This window comes from Sorex fumeus, unplaced genomic scaffold, assembly GCF_029834395.1.
Source record: "Sorex fumeus unplaced genomic scaffold, SorFum_2.1 ptg000098l, whole genome shotgun sequence".
NCBI classification, from domain to species: domain Eukaryota; kingdom Metazoa; phylum Chordata; class Mammalia; order Eulipotyphla; family Soricidae; genus Sorex; species Sorex fumeus.
In genome coordinates this window covers 36,878,425-36,900,762 of record NW_026606155.1, presented here as the reverse complement: position 1 = coordinate 36,900,762, position 22,338 = coordinate 36,878,425, and the positions used below count along the sequence as shown (strand labels likewise).

Here is a 22,338-nt window from a genome sequence, read left to right as displayed (position 1 = left end):
AGGGCAAACACCCCACCCACTGTACTATCTCTATGTCCCCATTAATGAATTTAATGTTGGTTCTGTCACTTAATAACTCACTGAGTGTGGCTAAATTACATCTATGTCCTAAGGTTTCATCTTTAAGGAGAGACTACTATATTTATGGAGACTTAATGTGACCATATATGCAAATGATATTTTTAGTTTACTGCCTGGTATGAAATGAAGACTAGGTAAGGCACTTTTCATTTAGCTCTTAAAAATTGTTCATTCATCAATATATTATGTCTCCAAATTTTCTACAGTTTATCCACTGATCTTCATATCTATTGCCATCTCCACATAACAGTTCTTTCCAACTAGTTTTCCTCTTTCACTCTTCTTCTTCTGATACCTTCACTAGCTGTCACCATAGTTTTTCTTAAATATTTCATTCCAGGTTGGCCATAATAAACTTTAATTTATTCCATTTCCTTCAAGAGTGTTGGTGATATTGGTACTGCCTTCATCCCTGACTTCATTTAATACCGTTGTAATTCAACTAAACTGACTCTTTTTTTTTTAGGACAAGACAAACTTGTTCTTATTGCAATGCTTTTTGTATGGCTTTCTTCCGGTCTCAGCTTGGATGTTACCATTAGAGAGATTGATTCCCAGGGAATATCAGCTCTTACAAGGCTCTCTCTTCACACATGCTATTACTCTATTATATCTTTTTCTGTAATTTCTTCATAGGATGTATTGTAACCTAACTTACTTTCATCTATCCACTTGTTTCATTGTTTCTCCCACCTTACATAAATGCTAAATCTTCAGGGCTTTATGAACAGAGGTTGGCATGTAAGAGACATTTCACAAGCATATTATGAATGAATGATAATTGTTAGTTGCTGATATTTTTTTTATAATGGTCACTTTAGGATTCAATTCAGTCATTCTACTATTGGAGATGTGTATTATGAGCAAGTCATTTGTCATAGACTTTTAATGTGCTCATTCTAGTATCAGTAGATAGGGAGAAGAAGAGGCAATGACAGTGTCAAGGCATTATATAATGACATGTCTTCGGAAACTGTCAAGTTCGGTTAAGTGCATCAAGTTAAGTTTTAGAACGTCTTCAAAACCAAGACAATGCTTTAGATACATGGACATTGTGTGCTATATTATCACTTAGGTATATAATCAGCAGAAGTTTCTTCTGCTTTTCCTCTACTTTTACACTATAAGAATAATTGGCTTTATCTAGTTATTTTTTTTCTGGTAACCTAAGTTTAAGAGCACATTTTCAGATTTTCTTCCACATTTTTTTTATCTTTTTTAGTTTCAATTTTTACCATTTTAATTTTTCCTCTGCTCTATGTGCCCATATTCTATATTTCTACTAGAAGTCTTAGAAAATTTGGCATTAAATTTTAAAAACTTCATATTAAATTTAATATATCAGTTCACAGAGGGTTTTGTTCTTATTTAACTATTTTCAAAGAATGGGCAACATACATGGTGTGTGGAGTAACAAATTGAAATCATAATAGGTGTCCTGAAAATAAAAAATGGGCCAAAATGACAGCAGGGGGAAAAGCCCCTGGTGTTCAACTAAGTGGCAAGAAAAATTAACAACAGATGTTTTGAAGGAAAGTAAATGTATTCTAGAGTGGCCAATTCAATCGTTTCAGTGGTCTTCAAAGCACCAAGCTTTATGGATATTGCTTCTAAGTACATATTCTTAAGGAGGCTGTTCAGATGATTGAACAACCGTTATAGTTTGGATACTGAAAGGTCAAGATAGACCAGAGCACATGCCAGCTTTAATGCTGGAGCAGAATACTGGACTAGGTTCACCCCATTACTTAATGGATGTTGGGAAGATCAAAGACCCAGGGAGAGAAATTGGGGTGTTGGGGACATTAGAGTGCAGTGGGGAGCTAGGTGCAGCAACTTCTTATCAAGAAAGAAAAATTTATTTCAATATTTTGACAGCCAGTAAAACTGTAGTGGCTGTAAAACTGTAAAACTGTAGTTTGTGTCAGCTGGATTTTGGTCCTATAGATCCTGAGAGTGTATGAAATTGTATCAATCATGTTGTTCAGGACCACAGTTGCCATTTTCCTTCTAACTAGTATTTTCTGTCTAGTGGTAGTATTTTGTGATTGTCACATTGCAACATCTTTTGTCCTATTGTGTGGACACAAGATTTAAGATTCAGCCAAACTAGTGCTCGCTTCGGCAGCACATATACTAAAATTGGAACAATACAGAGAAGATTAGCATGGCCCCTGAGCAAGGATGACATGCAAATTCATGAAGCGTTCCATATTTTTGAATGGGCACTGGTGGAGGGATGGGTACTCAATAATTGTATAACTGAAACCCAAGCACAAAAATTTGTAAGCACAAACATTTGTAAGTCTACAACTGTACCTCATGGTGTTTCACTAATAAAAATTTAAAAAAAGATTCAGCCAAACTGACTAAAAAGAGTTACTGGTCAAAGGGGAAATACTGGCTATCAATCACTCATCTCAAAAGAGATTTCAGCAAAAATTTAATGTTGGTCTCTGTAGTGATTGCAGAGCTCTTAGGCACAGTGCAGCCTAAGTCAGGGTGTAGATGGAGGCCAGCTGCTTTTGATAAATGGCTCGACATGGCTGAGTGTTCTAGAAAAGGAAACCTTCGTACTGTGAGCATGTACAGATGATGTCATGAGCCCTTTAAATGGATGGAGGCTAATGGATCAAAAGGGATCCTAATGCCAAAAAGAAAAAAAAGGGGGACTTAACTGAGTGGGAATTCAGGGATGGAGTTACTTTTTTACACAGGGGATATAGCAGCCTTCCTTCTTAAGGCCTTAGTTTAATACAATATTTCAGTTATTTCACTTTAATTAAAATACATTAAATATTCTTAGATTTTTGTGCTAGTGAATTTGAAAACACAAGTATCTTCTTAATTTAAGTTTATCAATGTGGGGGATTTCTTTAGAGATTTTCAAAAGTATGACACAAGGTTAAGGAAACTGGCTGGTAAATCCCAAACATTTGTTAGCCCGTCTATAAATTATCTGATCGCTTACTATCTCATTATCAGTGATTAGATCTTAGTGGAAGGGTCTTCACTGGGTAGAGAGATCTCAACAATTAACCTTTAAAATAGTGGAAGGATTTGCACATGGATTTGATTTACAAAGTAACTGATGAATGACGCAGCATACAATTGCCAGAGTGAACTAAATCTTAGAAAGATTTGGTGCAAGTTGTTTATGTTGTCGGAGAAAGAAACGCCTTTAAACATTTGTGCAGCCTTTAGTTCTTAGATGTTCATTTTTATAGCAGGGAAATAGGTTCCAGAATATAATTTAAAAGTTGTCATCATCTCATCATCAACCCACTTTAAATTATATATCATACTCTCATCTGAATTAGTTTGTCTTTGGAATTAGATGAGGCTAGGGGAAATATTACATTAGCAACAGTAAATAAAGTTACCAAGACACCAAAATAAAGGTAAAAGTATGTCAATACCAGATCTAAGTACAAATTGCTTATAATTGTGAATATAATAACCTGGATATGATTTGTTGAAAATAAACCAAACTAAACAATCCCTTGAAGTGCTCTTCTCATACTACACCCAGAAACAGTGATTTAGCTTTTGAGAAACATGGTAAAATAGTAGCTTGGACTATTGCCCAGAACTCTTCAAGATAAAGTAAAAGGATAGTACCTTGGAGCTGAGCCATTCACCAGAAGATGTAAAGTCAAGGCAGAGATAATCTTGGGAGGAACCTTATTATAATGGAATCCCCCTTCGCATATGCCTTAGCAAGTGGCCGTCTCCAGGGCCAGAGTGTACTTTAAGTGCTTCAATCTGAACAAGGTTTAGTCAGGCTGTATGAAGGCATTAGTCTTGTATAAGGCTTCTTATATTTTCGTCATTGCTGTGATCTTTCTTAGCTGCTGAATAACCTTTATCTAAATTCCTTTATTTTCATACTTGGATGAAAACTTCTCTGCAGATATGAGATCTAGATCCTTGAGGAACTCCTGAAGGGTTGAAGGATATAACCAATATGTGAGTCGATGTTAGTGCCTCATAAGGTGAGCTTTGACAAATGAAAATGGAAGATAAGAGGAAACTAAGCTAGTCAACTCCTCCTCCTTTCTAGGAACTTCTTGGAAGCAATGTTTCTCTTTGTAGGCCTTCTGGAGAATCCCTATGTGTCATGTGAGCATGCCTACTGAGTAACTTGTTGGATCTCTTCCAGAGTTATATGTGAGAATAGAATAAATTGTATCATATTGTGATGAAGAGTTTCTTGGCTCACTTTCTACTTTTTCTTAATTACCTTGTCCCCCATATACTTTGCCCCTCCCTTCTCCTTCCTTCCCCACCCATCCCTCTCCTATCCCCTTCTTCCCCCTTTCCTTCCATATTCTTTTCTTTTTTTTTTAAATAAATAGATTTTATTTGAAGGATTTTTAAGATGTAGAGGGGGATAGAGCGAGAGAGTAACGTACTCGAGAGAACACGGGCTTCTCCAAGGATGGAGAGAGCCCCTATACACATCCTAGCATTAGACATGAAAGCATGAAAGTACACATCTCAAGAGGGGAGATGCGGGCGACACATGTGCTCAAGTAACACATGTGTGCTTGGCCACGAGGCCGCAAGCAGCACATGGGCTCAGGCAGCAGATGTGCCCCTTTCTTTACATTTTCTTCCCTTCTCCTCACCACCTTTCCCTCTGCCCCCTTTCCCACTCCTCCCTTCCTTTATCTTCTCTCCCCTCCCCTTCCATTCTTTACTGTCCCTTTCTTCCCTGCCCTTCCCTTTCCTGCCCTTTCCTTCGCTTCCTCTCCCCTTCCCCTCCTCCTCCCCTCTCCTTCCCTCCTCTTCCTTTTCCTCTTAGTTGGTTTTCATGTTACTTTCTTATCTAATTTGGTGTACTCCTACTGGAATGTCAGTATTGCAGAATTTGGGGGTATTGCCTGGCATCACATGTGGCCATGCACTCCAGGATCTCCAGGAGTGCACAGGATCTCCACAAAATTAGGCTGATGAGTTTACATAGCAATGGTTGTAGAATGTGGGTGTGGCTGCTGGGAATTCCAGAAATATAGGGGTGATGGGTTGAGGTTTCCTGCCCCTACTCCAAGAAGACCTCAGAGTTCTCAACCTGAAAACTGCTACCCCTGGAATTTTCACTGGCTTTGAGTCTCTTCAGAGATTACTCATGAAGGAGAAGAGCTGGGTTGTTGGCAGGGCTGTAGCTTTGAGGTGTAGGTATGGCTGTTGAGGCTTTGGCAAGGTGGGGACTTAGCCTGCTATCCTTCTAAGGGTGCCCTAGAGTTTTCATTCAGAAGTCCAGTGTACTCATAAGTTTTAGCGACTTAGCTTGCATCTCTTATAAGATTTATTTCAGTCATGGATATGTAGAGCTGGGCTGATTAGTGAGTTTACATGACAGTGGCTATGTGATCCGGGGTGATCACTTAATCACTTAACTTCCCGTTAGTTGTCAATTTGCTTGAGCGGGCGCCAGTAACGTCTCCATTCGTCCCTGTCACGTGCCAGTGTAGCCCAATGGCATCTGTTCGCTCTGGGAACATGGTAAAGGTAAAGGTAAAGGTAAAGGCCCTCCCGTTGATCGTCGATTTGCTCGAGCGGGCCCAGTAACGTCTCCATTGGAGACTTTGTTGTTACTGTGTTTGGCATATCTAATACTCTTGGTAGCTTGCCAGGCTCTCCGAGAGGGGCAGAGGAATCGAACTCGGGTCGGCCATGTTGGCCGCTTGTAAGGCGAACGCCCCTGGGAACATGAAGAGCCTCAAACCGATCTTTCATGATCTTGATGAAGAAGTCTGACCATCTGGTAGGTGGGCGGCCACGCGGTCTTTTGACATCCCGTGGGATCCAGTCGGTAACAGCTCTAGTACAGCGGCTGTCTTTAAATCTCATTACGTGACCAGCCCATCTGATTTTCGACACCTTGGCAAACGAGACAGCGTCGCTGATTCTTGATCGTCGACGGATGTCGGACCTCCGGATTCTTTCTCTCATTTGAATGAAACGTGATATTCCAAGCATAGCTCTTTCAATTCCTCTTTGGGAGACCCGAATAGCATTCTCATCCTGTTTACGTAGGGCCCAGGTCTCTGAGGCATATGTTAATGCAGAAAGAACAGTGGAATCAAAGAGATGTGCCCGGAGCCGGAGGTTCTTCGTCCTCTTAGCTATTTCTTCGACATTTTTGAAGGCGTTCCAAGCCGCTCTCTTCCTCCTGCGCAGCTCGGGTGCCAGGTCATTTGTCATGTTGACTTCTCGACCTAGGTACACATAGCTGTTGCATTCAGAGATGGTCGTTCCGTTGAGAACGAATGGGGCATCAGGAACGAGGCTGTTTCTCATGAACATTGTCTTCGTAAGATTCAGCTGTAGTCCTACCTTTCCACACTCACGGTCAAAGTTGGCCAGCATTTGTGCCGCTTGGCTGATGTTTGGTGTTATTAAAACAATATCGTCAGCAAAGCGGAGGTGGTGTAGTTGCCGACCATCTATCTTCACTCCCATTCCTTCCCATTCCAGTCGTCGCATGATGTTCTCGAGGGTGGCACTGAAGAGTTTCAGTGAAATGGTATCACCTTGCCGAACCCCTCTCTTGACATCAATGATTACTTCTTTGTAGAATGGTGAGATCCTGGTAGTGAATCCGCAATACAGCTCACGGAGGATCTTGATGTATTGGGCTTGAATGCCCTGATTGGCTAGGGCTTCAATGACTGCTTCCGTCTCAACAGAATCAAAGGCCTTCTTTAAAACAATGAACGTTAAACAGAGAGGCATCTTGAATTCCCAAGAAACCTCAATGAGTTTGGTTATCATGTGGATATGGTCGATGGTGCTGAATCCTTTGCGGAACCCGGCTTGCTCGCATGGTTGTCCTTCATCTAGTTTTCTGCCAATCCTATTTAGGATGACTCGAGTGAACAACTTGTAGATGACAGACAATAGGCAGATCGGGCAATAGTTGCCAATGTCATGGATGTGTCCCTTCTTGAACAGTAGTATGGTCCTGCTGGTTTTCCATTGGAACGGAACCTTGCATTCAGACAGGTAGCGTGTGAAGAGCCGAGCCAGTGTATTGATGAGTACTGACGGCAGGTTCTTCAGGTGTTCATGTCTGACCTTGTCTGGGCCGGGTGCTGTTTGTTTCTTTACTGATGAAATGGCGTGTCGGATTTCGGAAGGGAGAACCTTGGGAACGACATATCCATCCTGTGGAATTTGGTATGTCAGCAAGTGGACATGGCTATCGAAGAGATTTGAGTAGAAGTCATGGATAATCTTTTCTATTGCCGTTCTGGAGGATGTGATGGATCCATCAGGATGTCGGAAGTCATCTTGGTCTTGTAGTTGGCAAAGGACAGGCGGGCATTACGAATACTTTTCCCGGCTTCTGCTGCATCTACCAGCACTTCTGCTCTTCTCTCTTTGAAGTCTTCCTTGATCGCATCTCTGCACTGCTTTGCGAGCTCGGACGTTAGCTTGCGGTTGCCTGAGGCATGCGCCAAACCACATTGGCGAATAAGCTCAAGAGTTTTCGAGGACAGGCATTTTTTTGTGGCTATCTCTCTTGGCGTTCTTAGGTGCCATGAAGGCTATATTAGATGGTCCTGGGGATTATGTTGAAAGACTTACACATACCAGGCATATAATTTTCCAGGTAAGCTAACCCCCCAGTCTCACAGGACTGCTTTCATTGAATACTGTTGTTACCAGACAAGAAAGGTGTTATTTAACTTATTTATAAATTTTTATTTTACTACTACCTAACAAATAGAATAAATGACCTGATTCTTGTCTACTTTGTAAATGTTTAAATACCCATTAAGAACTAGGTCCTTGAAAGGAAAATTAAAATTACAGTGAAATAGCACCATACACTAGTGAGACTGGCATGCATCAAAAAGAACAAAAATAACCAGTGCTGGCAGGATGTGGGGACAAAAGGAACCCTCCTCTATTGCTAGGGGGTATCATCAGCAAGTACAACTGTTTTGGAAAACAAAATGGACACTTCTCAAGAAATTGAGTTTCATATGACCCAGCAATTCGACTTCTTGACATCTATCCCAAGGATCCCAAAACTATTCAGAAATGAAATCTGCATTTGTATGTTCATTGCAGCACTTTTCAAAATACCCAAAATCTGGAAACAATCCAAATGTCCAGAACAGATGACTGGATAAAGAAACTATGTTACATATACACAAATGGACTACTTCCCCATTCTAAGAAAAGATGAAATTATGCCATGAGAGAGTATCATGATATGTGAAGTCAGCTAGAAAAAGCGAGACAGATACAGAATGATCTGTGTCATATTGGTGGGGTGGGGGGGACGATATAAAGAGACATAGTAAGGAAATAGCATGCAACCAAATCTGAGAACGGGTCTACAGAACTACACTGGGGTGGGAGAAGTGAGTACACGAACAGTGGTGGTGAAGGGAAGTGTACAATCTGGTGGAGGGTGTAGAGTTGGGATTTTGTATTCATGAAACTCGTTAAAATACCTGTAACAGTATTGTAAATCACTGCTTACCAGGAGATAACTGGCCTTTGAAAACATAGAAAACCTAGACTTGTTCTGTCTTCTCAGCGCCCAGAGCCTAATGTGACTACTTGTAGCTAAATGTAACTCTTTATGTGACATAACAGAGGTAGATCTGAGTAGGCTGACATAATATTCTTTTAAAATTATATGTCTGCGAGAACACACAAACAAATCTCAGAACCGAGAGGCATTTGGCAGAAATGACTTTACATTAGACCTCCTTCACTGGGCTGCCACAGATGGGAGCGGGTGCTGTCCCTCCACCTGTTCCCTGGGGATCCCAGCAGCTTTCATCTTCCAGAATTCACTGGAAAATCCAGGTATGGGCCAGCAGTGAAGACACATACCAGGCCTCACAGGATAGAGGAGGAGCCAGTCCTTCTCCTCCCCTGCCCTGAGGGGACCCTGAGATGCTGCCCACGAATGCCAGCACCCCCCCCCCACCATAATTCCCTGCTACTTATTAAGCTCCTTAATGGTCATGATCCCAGAGACACACAAAAGAATCTCAGAACTGAGTGGTCCTTGGAAGAAATCTCTCCACACCTAATTATTAAAATTTTAGAATTCCAAGATCATGTAGCCTACATCATATGTTATTCATAACCAGCAATAGAAAACAATTTGTCTAATGTTGCCTTTTTGGCCTCTCTGAGTTTTGAGGGAAAATTCCAAATAATAATGGTGGGACTGGTGTCAAAATATTGAATGTGATCAAATTAGAGAGAAAGGAATGTGGAAATTATCTGCCACACAGGCAGGGGAAGGGGTGGAATGGGGATATACTGGGGGTTTTGATGGTGGAAAATGTGCACTGGTAAAGGGATGGGTGTTTGATAATTGTACAACCTAGACTCAAACACAAAAGCTTTGTAACTGTTCTCACGGTGATTCAATAAATAAATAAATTTTTTTAAAAACACGTATGTTTGCTTTACTTTTCTGCCACATAAATCTGTTCTCTTATAGAGAACATAAAATCAAAATAAGCAACAGAACCTATAAGAAAACTATTTTGAAATTTCCTTGATCATTTAATTAAAAAATTTTTTTTCCTGAATTTTCTTTTAAAAAAGTGGTAGGGCGTTTGCCTTGCACATGGCCGGCCCAGCCAACCTGGGTTTGATTCCTCTGCCCCTCTTGGAGAGCCCCGCAAGCTACTGAGAGTATCTTGCCCACACGGCAGAGCCTGGAAAGCTACCCATGAGGTATTCAATATGCCAAACACAGTAACAACGTCTCACAATGGAGACATTACTAGGTCTGCTAGAGCAAATTGATGAACAATGGGAGGACAATGCTACCATGCTACTTGTATTTGATACTAAGAGATTGGTGCTTGCTAAAACATTGAGCTTCAAAACTACCAGGTTGTTTATTAACAGTTAAGTTCATTTTTGGTGCAATATACTATTTTTGCCCAGCAAGCTATCAAGAGTATCTCGCTCACATGGCAAAGCCTGGCAAGCTACCCATGACAAATTTGATATGCCTAATAAACAGTAACAACAAGTCTGTGAGACGTTACTGGTGCCCGCTTGAGCAAATCGATGAACAACAGGAGGACAGTGCTACAGTGCATACTATTCTTTACCTCTGATACTTCTTTAGGAAAGGGAAGTATATATCAAAAGTTCTATTTATGAATTTCATAAACAAATTTTCAAAATAGTCCTGATTGTGTAATTTGTAGGACGGAAGATAGCACAGCAGGTAGGGCAAATGCCTTACATGCGGTTGACCTGGGTTTGATTCCTGTTTCTCTCAGAGAGCCCGGCAAGCTACCAAGAGTATCCTGCATGCATAGCAGAGCCTGGCAAGCTCCCCACAGCATGTTCGATATGCCAAAAACAGTAACTACAAGTGTCACAATGGAGATGTTACTGGTGCTGGCTCCAGCAAATCCATGAGCACCGGGAGGACAGTGCTACAGTGCTACAGTGTGTCATTTGCAAACACTGGGAGACCAAAAGTGTAATGCCAGAAACAAACGGTTGTTTCCTATTTGTATCTTTTATTGAAGAAGTGGGTCTTCAACAATTTTTGTCTAAGTAAGGAACCATTTAAGCTCTAAAGGAGAAAAGTCCTTGAGCTGTGTTAACTCGTGTACCTTTAAGGGAAGTCAGAGTTCATTGTAAAAAATGTGCTGTTTAATAAAAACAAAGTAAAGACTTATTTATGTCATACAATTTTTCAGATAACAGAATTGCAAATTTCTGACATTTACAAATTGAAATCCTACCACAAAAGTAAAGATCCTTAAAGTTATTTTAAGTATGTTGAGAAAAATTTTTATTAAGAAAAGAAAATAAAGACATGCTTTTGTATTAGAACAGAATTTCGTCCTAGAATGTCAAAAAAAATTAGGATTCTATCTTGGGACAATCAAGTGTGGAAAGTGACTATGGGTTAAAAATCAGACCAGTCCCTTTGGAGGGGGAGAATTGTATCATATATCTTAAATATGGCAGAAGTTAAATTTTTCAAAATATTCTAGAAGAAAGGATAGAGATTACAGCTTTATAGCCAAACAGACCATGTAGCTATACATTTATGGAAATTCTCTCCTCATTTTCCATTATGACCATTGTTCATTTTCATTATTTCAATGAATGCAAGTCTTTTACTTTCTGGACCCAATTCAGAGTCACAGTTGGAAAGAACACTAATCCTAATCAAGTCCTTATTAAACACACAAATCTTCTTAATAGTCACTCATTTCTCTTGGGCAAGTGTAGGAGGGATCTATTTTACATTTATAGCAATTCCATGAGAATTGTTATATAAGAAGCAGAAAATAATTTCAATGGTAATTCACTATGATTTCAGAATTATACAAAGCTTTGATGCTGATTTAATTAGCATTAATCTATTGGAGAAAAGTGAATGCTGCAATTTCTCCTCAGTGAGATCTTGCTTATCAATCTGATTAAATTTTGTCAGTCTCCTAGCCTGACAGGTACTCCTGGAACATATACATGCTGATTTTGTCTGACTACTCTTTTCTCAGTGGCATCATCCTTTCAAATTTCTCTAGCAAAGCAATCTAGGAAAGAGTTATCTGGATTTATCTGGGTTAAAGAGTCAGCTCTGTGGACTAAAGCTTCTGCTGTTTGGACTGCATGATTTGCTTTTCTAGTCACCCTATCCCTTAAATCAATAAAAATAATTTTCAGAACAAAATATTTTGGCCTCTCTTGGTCATGAGTCAAAGATGGCCATGACTGCAAAACAAAAACAACCCTTCAACAAGGATAAGCTAGGTTCAACTGATTAATGCCTGTTGTAGACTGATGCCTGGGATCTTTACTTTTAGTGGAAATTTGTGCCAGAAGGAGCAAAATGATTTTTGTCCTTATTCCCAGTATTTTACATTGGATGGGCATTGCATTGACTGGAGGAGTATCATTATTTGGAATTCATGTCTGAGTGGTGTTAGGCTGCCTCCGCCAGGTAATTTTTTCCTTTTGTGTGGTTTTATCCTTTGTTATTTGTTCCGATTTGAGATCATTAGGAAACTATTTCTTGTTTAGACAAAAAAATGTGATTCGACCTAGACAGACTAATTCTTTCCAATAACATAGGACTTACCATACCTGTAAAGTCCTGGAACACTTCTAGGTGCTCATGGGAAGCTGACAAGAAACAATAGGCACAGAAGACACAGGAATTTAGGGGGCGTGCTACAGCCAAGAAATATGAACTCATATATGAATAACAGTATTATCAATTCACTTTTAATGAGCATAGACTATGTGATAGTACTTCTGGAACTGCATTGAAAGAAAAACTTAGATAAAATAAAGTGCTTATGATGTACCAAGTACTAGTCTAAGTGTTTTTCATTTATTAATTAATTTGAGCTTTATATTGTTATAAAGTAGATTATATTATCTGAACTAAATTATAGCCTTTGTGAGGACTGGGGTTTTCTCTCACTTATAGTGCCAACCACATGCTACTGCTATAATATGATATAATAAATAAATGGCTTAATTTTATAGCTGTAGAAACTAAAAAGTTTAGTGCTTCAGCTTATTGTTTCTCAACATCAGAACTAAGAATTGTGAACTTACAATGAATAATAATTCATTGTAGTGAGGATTGTCTGTGCATTGTAGGAAGTTTGGCAACACCCTTAGACTCTGCCCACTTGCAATCAATAGTAACACCTTCTGCTATAACAGCAAAACTTCCTTCCTTCCTTCCTTCCTTCCTTCCTTCCTTCCTTCCTTCCTTCCTTCCTTCCTGTCTTCCTTCCGTTCTTCCTTCCTTCCATTCTCCCTTCCTTTCATTCTTCCATCCATTCTTCCTTCTGTTCTTCTTTCCTTCCATTCTCCCTTCCTTCCTTCCTTCCTTCCTTCCTTCCTTCCTTCCTTCCTTCCTTCCCTCCCTTCCCCTCCTTCCCTTCCTTTCCTTCCCTCCCTCCCTCCCTCCTTCCTTCCTTCCTTCCTTCCTTCCTTCCTTCCTTCCTTCCTTCCTTCCTTCCTTCCTTCTTTCCTTCTTTCCTTCCTTTCTTTTTCCCTTTCTTCCTTTCTCCTTCCTTCTTCATTGCTCTTCTTTCTTGGTATTCCTTGACTTGCAACAGTATAAATGCAACTGTCATCAACCCACCTTCTTTCTATGTATTTGAGTTTGTCACTAGTCACATTGTGTTAAGGGCACACTCTATTCCAATATGACTTTTTAGTTAATTTTTCTTTAACCGCCCTTTCTCCAAATAAGGTCACATGACTTAGAGAAGGAATTGAATTTGGGGAGAGCATTATTAAATTTAGTATCCAGAATTACCCTATAACAAATCATTTATGTTTAATTCTTTCTTGCTGTTTATTTTATGGAGAGTCTGGGATAAATACTACGAGTTATTGACTTAAAACTTGGCAGAACTTGGATTTGAACTTGGACTGTTATGATTTCTGTCATGGTCCCTCTGGTTCCCTTGATAGCTGCTGACACGACTGCTTCTGGTGGATAGTTTTCACCTCTCAGCTGTCTTTGGAATTGCCTTGTCTGAAGAGAGTCATTTAATGCAAATTCACACCTCCTTTCCAGGGAAATACCTATCCCAAACTGTTTTAGGCAGTGAGATAGAGATATGGACACCTCACTTCAGCTTGAAATAACTGAAGTAACATTACAGTTTCAGAATTCCCTGATGTCCTCAGGAGTCTTTTCCTTCAGTTTATACTTAAGGTCTAGAGAGGTAATTTCTTATGACGGAGTAAGACATTTTCCTATGCTTGGCTGACCAATGGGTGACTCAGAAAATAAGTCAGGAGAAAAGTGGACCTTACAGTGCTAGAGACTGATGGGGTAGGCCTAAGAGGCATTTGTGAAGGGAAATGTCCTAGTGGGAAGATCTTTCAGTAATCCTGTGATTACAGAAGTCATGGTAGTAAGGATGGAAGTTATAGAGCTTCCACTTACCACAACACATTTCAACTACCAGAAGCATCGGCCTGTTGGTTGCAAGTTGACTGAATTGGGCTCTTCCATTCTGAAGGAAGAGAGATTTATTTTGATACAGATTCATGCTTATTTGAGGTAGGATTTTGGCTAGCACATTTTCATGAGATGTTATCTAAAGCAGCCTGTGACTGAGCAGGGGCAGAGGCATGGAGAATGTCTGCTTGTTGACCTACACAGAGGCTGCCAGGACTTGTTTGCCCGCAGGAACACAGTTTTCTTTCTTAAAATTTTTTTATTTTATTGAATCACCATGAGATACAGTTAAACGCTTTCATGTTTTAGTTACAATCATACAAACATCAAACACCCTTCCCACCACCAGTGCACATTCTCCACCATCAATCTTCCCATTATACCCCCCGCCCCCACTTTCCCACCCTCTCCCTGCCTCCATGACAATTTCCCCTATACTCTCTCTCTACTTTTGGGCATTATGGCTTGCAACAAACTGCGAGTTTATCATGTTTGGTCCTTTATCTACTTTCTGCACATATTTCCCATTCCAAATGAATCCACCAACCATCATTTTGTTAGTGATCCCTTCTCTATTCTATCTGCCTTCTCCCCGTGCTCATGAGACAGGCTTCCGACTATGGAGCAATCTTCCTTGCCATTGTGTCTACTGACCTTGGGTGTCAGACTCATCTTATTTTATACTCCACAAATGAATGCAGTCCTTTTATGTCTGTCCCTCTCTTTCTGACTCATTTCACTTATCATGATACTCTACATGTCTAACCACTTATAAGCAAATCTCGTGACTTCATCTCTCCTAACAGTGCATAATATTCCACTGTGTAGATGTACCAAAATTTCTTTAGCCAGTTATCTGTTCTCCAGCACTCGGGTTGTTTCCATATTTTGGCTATTGTGAACCATGCTGCAATGAACATAGAGGTGCAGATGTCATTTCTACTGTTCTTTTTTGCAACCTTGGGATATATTCCCAGAAGGAACTCAGTTTTCTATTTAGATCTTATTCTAAGTTGAGAAGCTTGGGAAAGAATTTATGATCCATAAATAACATTTAAATTGGCAATCCAGCCCTGAGTTTATAAAAATTAGTGTACAGTGGATGAAGGTAGGTATTGTAAGTACTGGGAATTATTCACTAATTTAGGTCTTGGTCATCTTTTGATCTTGCAACCTTTCATTGAAAAGATTCTAGAGTGCCTGTAAAATGTATAGCATAAAGCAAGCTACCAAAAATAAAAGCAGGATTTGATTGTTGTATAATGGAAACCCAAGCACAAAAATTTATAAATCTACAACTGTACCTCATGGTGTTTCACTAATAAAAATTAAAAAAAAATAAAAGCAGGAAGTTTAAAGTTTTAGATATTTTCAGCATATGCATCTTTACAGGTTAGATGCTAAATGTAGATGGTACAAAAGAGAAGGGATTCTAAATAGCTTTAAAGTTATAGTGTAGTCTGTACCAGATGGGAGTGATCATATATATTGGTATTTGTGGTTATTATTAAATAAAAGTGAAAATAAAATAGGAGACCCAGAGAGATAGTAGAGGATTTATCACATTGCCTGTTACTCAGGCCACCTTTGTTCAAAGCTGGTACCGCATTTGTTCCTTTGAGCACTGCCAAGGCTGTGACTCCAAAATCCAAAAGCAAAAATAAAAAAGAATAAGATGAGGACAAATAGATCTTTTTCTTTTCATTTCTACTGTTTTTAAAAAACTTTCGTTAGTGAAAAACCATGATGTACAGTTGTAGACTTACAAATTTTTGTGCATGGGTTTCAATTATACAATGATCAAATACCCATCCCTCCACCAATGCTCATTTTCCACCACCATGGATCCCAGTATTCCTCCTACCCCCCATCCCCTCATTTCTCCCTGCATCTGTGGCAGAGCATTCCCTTTTGTTCTCTCTCTTCTTTTGGATGCTGTGGTTTGCAAAAGAGGCATTGAGTGGCAATCATGTTCAGTCTATAGTCTACTTTCAGCATGCTTCTTACAACCTGGGAGCTACCAACACCCTTTATTTGGTGCTCCCTTCTATGTCTGTGCTGCCTTTTCCCCTAGCATGTGTGGCTGGCCTTCAAGACATGGAGTAAACCTCCTGGTACTAATCTCGGCTATTCTTGGGTGTTAGTCTCCTATTTTGTTACTTTATGTTCCCCAGATGAATGCAATCTTTCTATGTCTATCCTTCTCTTTCTGACTCATTTCGCTTAGCATGATACTTTCCATGTAATACCACTTGTATGTAAAGTTCATGACTGCATCTTTTCTAACTGCTACATAGTACTCCATTGTGTAGATGTACCAAAGTTTCTTTAACCAGTCATCTGTTCTTGGGCACTCAGGTTTTTTCCAGATTCTGGCTATTGTAAAGAGTGCTGCAATGAACAAACAAGTGCAGATGTCACTTTGACTACACTTTTTTGCATCTCTGGGATATATTCCCAGGAGTGGTATTGCTGGGTCAAATGGGAGCTCAATTTCTAATTTTTTGAGAATAGTCCATGCTGTTTTCCAAAAGGGCTGAACCAGTTGGCATTCCCACCAGCAGTGAAGGAGGGTCCCTTTCTTGCCACATCCGTGCCAGCACCGGTTGCTTTTGTTCTTTTGGATGTGGGCCAGTCTCTGAGGTGTGAGATGGTATCTCATTGTGGTTTTGATCTGCATCTCCCTGATGATTAATGATGTAGAACATTTTCTCATGTGCCTTTTTGCCATTCGGATTTCTTCTTTGAGAAAGTTTCTGTTCATTTCATTGCTCCATTTTTGATGGGGTTGGATGTTTTCTTCTTGTGGAGTTCAATCAGTACTTTGTATATCCTTGATATCAACCCCTTGTCAGATGTGTATTCGGCGAATATCCTTTCCCATTCTGTAGACTGTCTTTGTATTTTGGTCTCTGTTTCTTTTGAGGTGCAGAAGCTTCTTAGTTTAAGATAGTCCCATTTGTCTATCTCTGTTTTCACTTGCTTGGCCAGTGGTGTGACATCTTTGAAGATACCATTGGCTTCAATGTCATGGAGGGCTTTGCCAACTTTGTCTTCCATGTACCTTATGGATTCCGGTCTGATGTTGAGGTCTTTAATCCATTTTGATCTTACTTTTGTAAATGGTGTTAGGCAGAGATCTGAACCCATTTTTTTTTGCATGTGGCCATCCTGTTTTGCCAGCGAAATTTGTTAAAGAGGCTTTCCTTACTCCACTGCACATTTCTTGTTCCTTTATCAAAGATTAGATGATCTATGCTTGAGGGGAGATGTCAGTATATTCAACCCTGTTCCACTGGTCTGAAGCTCTGCCTTTGTTCCAGTACCATGTTGTTTTAATTATTACTGCCTTGTAGTAGAGTTTGAAGTTAGGGAGGTTGATTCCTCCCATTTCCTTTTTCCCAAGAATTGCTTTAGCTATTCTTGGGGGCTTATTGTTCCGTATGAATTTCAAGAGTATTTGCTCCATTTCTTTGAAGAATGTCATGGGTATCCTTATAGGGATCGCATTGAATTTGTACAATGCTTTGGGAAGTATTGACATTTTGACAATATTAATTGTCCTGATCCATGAGCAGGGGATATCTTTCCATTTTCTCGTGTCCTCTTTTATTTCTCGAAGTAGCGTTTTGTAGTTTTCTTTGTACAGGTCCTTTACTTCCTTAGTTAAACTGATTCCTAGGTACTTGATTTTCTGGGGCACAATTGTGAATGGGATTGTTTTTTTCATGTCACTTTCTTCTCTCTCACTGTTTGTGTATAGGGAAACCATGGAGTTCTGGGTATTGATTTTATAGCCTGCAACTTTACTATACAAGTGACAAACAGATCTTTCAAGAAAGAAGATTCATTCCCCCACCAAAATAAAGGCTTCTTTCCCCTTGGCATAAGAGCAGAAGATATGGAAAAGGCAGATTTTATCGAAAAGTTTAGGACTAGAGAAAAGAGAAAAAGAAGCCTGAGTTGTGACACCTATTTTTTGGTACTCTCCAACTCATATTCAATTTTCTACATCAAGTTCTGGTTGGGGATCTTAATCCTGAGTCAAAAGTTGGGACATGAAAGAAGCATGAGAGAATAAAAGGTGGTGGGGTACATTGATAGTGGAGGAGCATGTGAATATGGTTAGAGAAAATATATGTAAAATGCTTGTATATTTTCCAAGGAGAGGGTGTCATCTTTTTTACTGCTACATCTTGAAAATAGAATTAAAACCACTGGTCTGTGCAATAGTAAACAGACAAAGCTCCTGGAAGAGTTCAACATAGGGACAGCATGCTGCAGAGATGCCTCCAGACCCCAAGCCAGGCTGCCTTAATCAGGGCAACTTGAAGATAGGTGGGTGAATTTCCCTCCCTGTCCCAACAGAGCCCCAGCAGCCAGAAACTTCCAGAACTCAATTGCCGCCATGCTCACAACCCCTCTCCATAGGTTTGTAAGAGCCTCACCAATGAGTGAATCTGCAGAAAAACCCATGTATGTGGAATCTGTGACTGAAATCTCCAACCTCGCTCAGAGTGGGAGTGGGCCTCCTCCTATCTCCTTAGTTTATCAGTAGCTTGGCAGTCACACCCACAAATTGCCCCTGATGGCATCTAATCCCATTGATGGCCTCAACCATGAGTGAATCTGCTGTCCCTATTCTAATTTTTAGAATTCTTGGAGTATCTGATTGCAACCTCTGATAGTCTACACCACTGATGTACCAAGAGTAACACACATTTCTTGGGGTTAACAAACATGTTAGTAATCTCTTACATAAGGACTTAAAGGCTCCAGCATGAAACACAACAATCTCAATACACTTTCCTCTAAGGGAACTTTGTTGGACCATTTTTAGCAGATCATTCATAACAAGCAATACAAAATTGCTTCGGTTCTGCTCTGGGGGCACAGTTTGGGATTAGGGGTGGAAATATTCTAAATATGGTGGTGGTGAGGTGCAATGATGGTGGGATTGGTGTTCCCATTGTATTGTAAACAACTTTATAAAAATAAAATTAAAAAAAACTGTTGGGATCTGGAGAGACAGTAGGTAAGGTGCTTACCAAGCATGTGACTGACTAGTGTTTGATCCCTGGATCTCCCAGTGTTGTGCCCAAACAAAAAATAAATTAATTTAAAAAATTATAATGATTAAAAAACCAATAAACAGATTTTTTCCTCAGCACAAAAGATCCTTCCTGATTTGTTTTAAATTTGACTCTTCAGCACTTACCACTCGCATGCTATTGTAGTCCAATGATAATGAACTGCTCATCATTTGCCCACTGTTCCCCCCTCATCAATCAATCATGGTCAATCACGGTCCTCCCGTTGTTCATCAATTTGCTCGAGCGGGCCCAGTAACGTCTCCAGGGCTGGAGTGATAGCACAGCGGTAGGGCGTTTGCCTTGCACGCAGCCAATATGGCTGACCCGAGTTCAATTCTTCTGCCCCTCTCAGAGAGCCCGGCAAGCTACTGAGAGTATCTCGCCCGCACGGCAGAGCCTGGCAAGCTACCCGTGATGTATTCGATATGCCTAACACAGTAACAACAAAGTCTCCCCCCTCATCATGCACTACTATTCCCGCTGCTTGGAATAGATTCTCATCTTTCAGAAAATCAGATGAGCTGTTGTTTTCTCCATACGGTCTTCTTCAGTACTCAGACAGGGTTTACTGGCTTTCTTTTGTACCTATCATACTTGTATAGACCTGGTAAAGTGTCATTGACTTGATTTGTTACAGGCTTATTTTCTTCACTAGAATAAGTTTTTTTAGGCTAAGAATTGACTTATTTTTTTCTAGTCTGAGATCACATAGCAAGTGGTACATAAAGCTTTTTTTAAAGTATAAATTTAGGAATGAGTACAAATACATCACAGGGAGTTTGCCAGGCTTTGCTGTGTGGGCTTTGCTATACGGACAAGATACTTATCATGACGTATTCTATATGCCAAACACAGTAACAACAAGTCTCACAATGGAGACGTTACTAGGCCCGCTTGAGCAAATCGATGATCTATCAAAAATCCTCCAGCTTAAGTCACCAAATAGGAAGACATTTTTGAAGCATAGTAGAAGCATGGTTTGTACAGAGAAGGTGCTTATTAATCATGAAACAAATATGAAATAACATTACAGAAAAGATTTAAGGACTACAAGACCAAAATAGAAACTCGTCTGTCTTTGCTGACAGAGACATAGCCTGGCTCTTATTATCTTTTTAATATTTTTTATTTTTATCTTTCTTATTATCTTTTCTGTGATTTTGTGATTTAGGCTCTCAATACCATGTAAGTTAATAGCTGATAAACCGAGCAAATATTGGAAAATAAATAATGAAAAATATTCATTTTGCTTTCTTTTCATTGTCTCTTTCCATTATGTTCTTCAGTTATTTCCACTATTTTGTGTGTGTGTGTTTAGTTTTCAAGGAGAAAGCATAAAAACAGTATTTGTAAAGGGTGTTTTAGTGGGGGGAAGCATTCAATTTTTCAAGTCCCATAGTATTTTTTTTGTATTTTTTAAAAATAATATTTGTGTTCCTAGTTGTTTTTTTCCTCAATATAGCCCTAGAATCAAACCTTATTAATTGAGGTCATCAGGTTAAGCTACCATTAAAGTGTAATATTGTAGAATATTTTAGTTCCCATTCCCACCCCGTTTTTTGGCTTTAGGTTATACCCAGTGGTGCTCAGCTCTTATTCCTGACTCTACTCAGGGATCACACCTGGTGAGGCTCAGGGTACCAAAAATGGTTACTGGGATCAACCACGGTCAGCTGCACTGGTAGGCAAGTGCCTTACCTGCTGTACTAATTAATTCTCCAGTTCCTCTGTTAACTATTTTCAGTGCCTCATTAAGCAGAGGAAAACATAGCATTGATGAATGAACTTAGTTGTGCATACTTTAATAAATATGACTTGCTTTTAAAAGTCAAAACCCCTTTCTTTTGGGGTGCAAATAGCCACTATAAAAATAATACAAAAGTTCATTCTTATAGGTAAGATCAAAATAGTTTCCTGGAATCTTATTAATGTGTTTGCTTAAGTAGCTTCTTTTGTTATTCATATTAAATATATAAGCTCCATGTTATTCATATTAAATATATAAGCTCCAGCTTAATTCCAGCCTTTTTATTAAGAACAAAGAATGATTATTCAAATGGCTGAATTTTCAAACATGTTCATCTTGTGTATATTGGACTTCAATTGTTGCATTATGGATATACAGAATCCTAGCAGAAAATAAATAGTAAATGTGTCTAGAAGCATTTTGAATGCTCGGAGAACAATTTGACCAGCAGGATGTCTTAGAGTCTAAACAGCAAAAGTGCCTGTTTGCTTCTTGATGGGGGAATCTGTTTTCTCAACAGATTCTGGAGGTGGAAAGCAGAAAGAGTTGAAGGACTCTTGTCCTGTGGTGTAAGCAGATAATGGCACTTCAACTGCTTTTCTGCACAAGCAGGAGGCAGAACTTAGCAATTTTATAAGAGATTTCTCATCTCTTAATATCTATATCATTAGTTGACAGATGGATTTCTGTCTAAAATTTCACTTCAAGAAATCTGCCTCCTGCTAGATAATCTACTTAAACTATCATTGACAAGTAGAATAAATTTCACTTCCCTGAATTTTGGATGACTATACTAATGTTAACCACCCTTTGAAGCTGGAGGACACATTCGTTCAATAAATATCTATTGAGTCTTTGCTATGTGCGAGTCTACTAAGGACTAGAATACAATGAAAAAAGGATACTGTCAATATTTTTCAGGGACAATCAACAAAGCAAGATTTGAACACAAATAACTCTACTGTCATAAGGAATTTCATATCTATCAAGAAGGTTGTGACTGGATATCTGTTGTTCTTCAATTTTTTAGTAAAATGAGGGGTTTTTTTTTATGTCGCAAGAATGTGTTTTTCTCTACAAACAGAATAGTCAACTGTTAACTTATTATTTTCTGTTAACTTGGTCACTTTTCAATTTGGGAATAATCATAACTGAGATTGGAAAAATTCCCTTTGAGTTTGGGGGCTTGATTACATAGAATAAATAAATAAATCAAAGTTCAGTCAGCTGCTCTGTCCTGCCCTTGGAACTTTATTGCTGATAGTGAGACTGTCACTGTCACTGTCCTCCCTTTGTTAATCAATTTGCTCAAGTAGGCCCAGTAACATCTCCATTGTGAGACTTGTTGTTACTGTTTTTGGCATGTTAAATACATCAAGGGTAGCTTGCCAGGCATTGCCGTTAGGGTGAGATACTCTCAGTAGCTTGCTGGGCTCTCCAAGAAGGGCGGAGAAATC

General features: G+C 39.4%; 1 non-coding gene across 1 annotated transcript; it reads left to right on the top strand.

Annotated features, from left to right (window-relative positions):
- The first annotated feature begins 2,193 nt into the window (after positions 1–2,193).
- On the top strand, positions 2,194–2,300 carry LOC130042137 (U6 spliceosomal RNA). The gene has a single exon (XR_008795112.1). It is a non-coding gene; the product is annotated as a U6 spliceosomal RNA (small nuclear RNA).
- Positions 2,301–22,338: the final 20,038 nt, after the last annotated feature.